The sequence below is a fragment of the Chrysochloris asiatica genome, unplaced genomic scaffold (assembly GCF_000296735.1).
Source record: "Chrysochloris asiatica unplaced genomic scaffold, ChrAsi1.0 scaffold00026, whole genome shotgun sequence".
Classification (NCBI taxonomy): domain Eukaryota; kingdom Metazoa; phylum Chordata; class Mammalia; order Afrosoricida; family Chrysochloridae; genus Chrysochloris; species Chrysochloris asiatica.
Window position 1 is genome coordinate 11,401,953 of NW_006408544.1, and position 5,826 is coordinate 11,407,778.

General features: G+C 37.9%; 1 protein-coding gene across 1 annotated transcript in view; it reads right to left on the reverse strand.

The window, feature by feature from the left end:
* Positions 1-5,826, reverse strand: part of AGBL4 (ATP/GTP binding protein-like 4) — a 2,461,121-nt gene that overhangs the window by 144,550 nt on the left and 2,310,745 nt on the right. The window lies entirely within an intron of this gene.

A 5,826-nucleotide genomic window follows, 5' to 3' on the forward strand; every position in this document is an offset into this window, starting at 1 on the left:
AGATTGATTGGCAAAGTGGCAGCATCAATGGGTTCAAGTGTGGCAACAATTGTGAGATTGACCCAGGACTGGGCAGTGTTTCGTTCTTTTGTGCATAGGATCACTATGAGTTGGTACCAATTCAATGGCACCTAACAACAACAGAAAGACAATTAAGTGTCCTGGAATTTCCATTCTACCCGATGCTATTCTTAATTATGATCCACATCATTGGATGTCTTTGTATAGTCAATAAAACACAGGAAAACATCTTTCTGGTATTCTTTGCTGTCCGTCAAGACCTATCTGGCATTCATATCTGTTGTTCTACATTCTGTTCTCAACCAAGCCATTTCACTGTGGTGATTTATGTGTTGCTGTGATACTGAAACTTATGCCACTGGTTTCAGATTTCAGTGGAGTTTCCTTCCACACTAAGACAAGGAAGAGGGATCTGACAATCTACTTTTAACAAAATTAGCTAGTTAAAACCTATGAATAGCAGTGGAATATTGCTTGATATAATGCTAGAAGATGAGACTCTCACATTGGAAGGTACTTAAAATACAACTGGATAATAGCTGCCATTTTAAAGTAGAGTTGACTCTAAGGACAGGGATGGAATAAAACTTTTATGACCTTCATTTCCTGTTGTGCTACCACTCAAAATGAGAATAAAGAGCTTCAAACACCCACTAACAATCATAACATGAAATCATATAGTCTCTTAGGCTGGGAATGATAAACTGAAGAAGCATGGCATCTCATTCATTATCAATGTATATTTCAAGAGCTATCTTGAAGTACAAGGCTATCAGTGATAGGATAATATCCATAAGACTAAAAGAAGACTAGTTAATGTGATTATAATTCAAATTTACACACTAAATACTGATGCTAAAGATGAAGAAATTGAAAATTTAACAACTTCTTTAATATGAAATTGATTAAGCATACAATCAAAATCCACTGATAATTACTGGTGATTGGCATGTGGAAGTTGGAAACAAAGAAGGATATGTAGTTGGAAAATACGGTCTTAGTGATAGGACACCAGAGATACGATAGAATTTTATAAGACCAATGACTTATTCATTGAAAATACCCTTTTTACAACAACATAAATGGTGACTATACTCAGAGGCCTCCCAGAATGGAATATGCAGGCAAAAAACCAAGTACATCGGTGGAAAGAGAGGATGGAGAATTAATTATCATCACTCAGCATAAGGCCAGGAGCTAACTGTGGAACAGATTATCAATGGCTCATATGTAAGTTCAAGTTGAAGCTAAAGAAAATTAAAGCAAATCCATGAGAGCCAAAGTACAACACTGAGTAGATTCCACCTGAATTAAGAGAAAAATCTCAATAATAAATTTTACACATTGAAAACTAATGACTGAATACCAGAGGAGTTTTGGGATGATGTCAAAGACATTATACATGAAGAAAGAAGAAGTTCATTTAAAAGACAGGAAAGAAAGAAAAGAACAAAAATGGGTGTCAAAGGCATTCTGAGTCCTGCTGTTGAAGGTAGAGTGGTTAAAGCAAATGGAAGAAATGATGACATAAATGAGCTGAACAGAAGATTTCAAAGAGTGGCCCATGAAGTCAAAGTCAAGTATTATAGAGAAATATGCAAAGACATGGAGTTAAAAATCCAAAAGGGAAGAGCACACTTAGTATTTCTTAAGTTGAAATAACTGAAATAATAGAAACAGACTTTGAGTTATAATATTGGAAAAGTCTATGAGCAAAATATTGGCTGATGCAGGAAGCATCAAAAACAAAACAAAACAAAAAGGATAGAAGGAATACACGGAGTCATTATGCTAAAAAGAACTGGTAAACATTCAACCAATTCAGGAGGTAGCATCTTATCAAGAACCAGTGGTATTGAAGAAAGGCATTCATGACAAACAATGCCCCAGGCATATTAATTAAGTCATTTCAACAAACTGATATGATGTGGGATGGCTTGCTCATCTATGACAAAAAATTTGAAAGACAGCTACCTGGTCAATCAACTGGAAGAGACCCATATTTGTGTTCATTCCAAAGAAAAAGGGATTCAACAAAATGCAAAAATCATCAAATAAAACTTTTAATATCACATGCAAATAAAAAATAAAATGTTGCTGAAGATAATTCACAGATGACTGCAACCTCATTGTGCTGTATCATAATAATTTGAACTGTGAGCTGCCTGAGGATGGAGACATGGTCTAATTCATCTCTGCATTCCAAGTAATCAGCAGTTAGCACATAACCAGGGCTTGCTGAATGCCAATGGTTAGGATGATTTCCAGGTACCAGGAAGTACACACATCCCACAGAACCACTACAGAGTTGGAAGGAAGTACTAAAAGACTAGGGTTGGGGGAACATCCCTAAGGGTGAGAATAAATAAATGGGTAATTTACCTCTGTTTTGTTGTGTATAGTATAAAATTTGCATGGATTTTAAAGATAAAATTTAAATATAAATACACTTATAAGAGGCTGCTTTGTCCCCTTATTTCAAAACCTTTAGAACTCTATGTTCAATTTTGATTGTCATTATGCATATTTAGGTGAAAGAGTATGAAACCAGGTGATGTGAGCTATTCTATGTGTTTTCTTTTGCTTCTAAGATTCACTCTTTTTTCTTTTTTATTCGCCCAGTGAATTTACACATTCCTCATAATTCTACTTACTCTATCTTCTTCCCACATTCCCTCACTCCTATACCCATTGTCTTCTCCAGGAACCCAGCTTTAAGTTGGTGAGGAATCAAAGTTCCCACTCTCCACACCAAATGGAAAAGAATGGACATCAAATGAAAGTGAACAACTTCCAGAACGGCTGAGGACAAGAAACCACCCGATAGACAGGACGCCAGGGCCTGACAACTGGACCTTTAGCCAATAATATTTACTCTTATCCTTGACTGCCATGGAAGGAGCCCCTTGGGGCCATAAATACTTGCTGTGGTAGTGGTTATGTGCCGTGGAGTCGGTTCCCACTCATAGCAATACTGCACAGGGTTTCCGAGGCAGGAAATCTTTACGGGAGCAGAAAGCCTCATCTTTCTCCCACGGAACTGCTGGTAGTTTTGAACTGCTGACCATGAGGTCAGCAGCCTGATTCATAACCACTACACTACCAGAACTATTTGCTGTAGGCTGGGACAAAGCCTTCATTGAGATTCTGTTCACAGCTAAAGTCATTTCCAAGCCTGCCAAACTCTGGCGGCTGCCTTGATAACTGTGTGTGAAAAACGGACCGGCTGCCCAGCCCTCTGGCAACCTGACAAATGGCTTAGAAACTGCCTGGCAAAGACCTACAGCTCTAGGATTCAGCAAAGAATGGGAGAGAAGGGTATTCTCCTGCCAGGTGACTTAACTTCCATGAAGCCAGAGAGCATGAAGGTGGAGAAGGTAGGGTAAAGTTGGGGGGTTCTGGACAGAGCTAGTTGCAGTTTGGCCATAAAGGAAGAGATCTAGAGGGACTAAGAGTGCACACTCTGATCATACTGAAGTGCCTGTGTACAAACAATTACGGCCCCAACATCTTGTTAACATCTTGTTAACTGAGGGGCTACAGGACGATCTTTTTCCTCATCCATAAAGTGAAGATAATAATAATATTTATGTCACAGGAGGGAGATGAGGCTTTTTGTTCCTATAAAGATTTACAGCCTTGGAAACCTTATACAGGGTCACTGTGAGTCGGGACCGACTCCGTGGTACAAAACCCTCTAATTGAGCTAATACAAATCAAGTACTTTTAAAAACAGTGCCTGACACTGTTCAAAACTTCTAGCTTGTTATAACCCAGCAGTCATTATCATTTAATGAGAACTTATATGAGTTTTGGTGTGGTACTGTACAATAAGTATTGGACTGTCAACCACAAGGTCAGTGGTTCAAACACCAGTCATTCCTTGGAAACCTTATACAGGGTTGCTGTGAGTTGAAACAGACTTGACAGCGATTCACACCAGCAACAACATCTCATTTAACTTTCACATAAACCAGAGCTTTTAATAATATCTTCCTTTACAGATACAGAAATCACTTCAGAGAGGGGGAACTTAACCTGTTCATGATCACACAGCTAGTACAAAATACAGGGGAAAATGAAAACCAATCTACCTACTGTTAAGCAGTACTCTTAACCACTAGGTTTTGTTTTTCTTAAATTCCCTAGTCAGAAACAAATTTAAAAAGAAACAAAACTCTAGGTAAAAATCAATGCATTTATTCTTAAAGCTTAAATGTTGCAGTATTCCATAATGGGGGAAGGAAAATCAGCAAGACTCGAGACAGGGAGCTTGCCTGATCCTGGGAGGAAGTGAGAGAGGGACAATGTAGGAGCTGCAGCTCTGGTAGCCTAGTGGTTAAGAATCGGGTTGCGAACCTTAAGGTCAGCGGTTCGAAACTACCAGCCGCTCCACAGGAGAAAGATGAGGCTTTCTACTCCCGTAAGGATTTACACCCTCGGACACCCTGTACAGGCTCGCTATGGGTCGGAACCGACTCAATGCCACTTAACAACAACAGATAATTTAAAGCGACATTTAAAAAATGGCAGCGCTAAGGAGTTGCCCAGATGGGAGGGCCCAGGCATGTGTGTCATTGGCTCTACAGACTGCCACAGGGATTGAAGGCTTGCTGCCAAACTGCAGGAAAGCAACTGTCCACTTGGAAATGTGTCTGTTTAGTAGGAAACAGAGCTTATTCATTAATTCATTCAACAACGATTCACTGAGCATTCACTATGAGTCAGATCTTATACTGAGTGGTGGGATTAAAGAAAGAAATAAATCCTAATTTCTGCCTAAGAAGTTTATGCTTTCCAGGAGGACATAAGCAGAAATCAAACAACTCTCTTGCAGGGTACTCAATGCTGTGACCCCCTGGGGATGGCCAGGCAGTTCTAGAGGGTTTCTTGAAGAAGTGATGTTTACATGGATGACTCAGGATTCACTGTACTTATGTGGAAGAAAGGTGGGGAAAGGAAGGGTGTCCATTCATGTGGAAGCTCAGAGACAAGGCTTGGAAAATATTACTGGACATTAATAACATCTCATACATACAGACAGACTTAAGCACAGCTGGCTGGTTGAATAGAAGGCTAAATATAAATTTTTTTTTTATTGTTTATTGTGAATTATATGATAGTTTACATGAGAGAACTTTAGTTTTACATTCATTCCATTGTATATCATTTCATTGCCATGGTTCCAATAAATACAAATACTTTTATGACATAGATTATGCTATATTTTTTCTTATCAAAAAGACATTGAATTCAAATTTTAAAAAATTAAACCAAACTTAAAGGAATCTTAAATTAAAAAAAAAACAAACTGTTCACAAGAGACATTATTTCGTGAAAGATCTTTCTAAAGTTTAAAAAAAAATTAAAAGGATGCAGTCATTGCTGTTGTTTTTTAAACTACAAGTTTGAATTTTAGACATAATAGAGAAGACCATTGGGAGAAGTTAAATAATGGACCTAAATCACATAGGTAGTTTGAGGTACAATTGGGATTTGAATTCAGATACATCTGATGGTAAAGCCAATGTTCTTTCCACTATATTAATTTGGTTCCCTAAGATAACTTTCTCATTTTAAAACTCTATAATTGGGGTCCCAAAGACAGCAAGTGACTTTTTTAAAGTCACATTTTGAATCCTAAACAAGACAATTGTGGTTAGTATGTCATTGTTTCCAAGTATTCTGTCCTCTTTGCAGTCAGATGATAAATATCCTACCATTGTTACTTTATTTTCCCAAGAATTCAAGAGGAATATATATATATGTGTGTGTGTGTGTGTGTGTGTGTATTTATATATATAT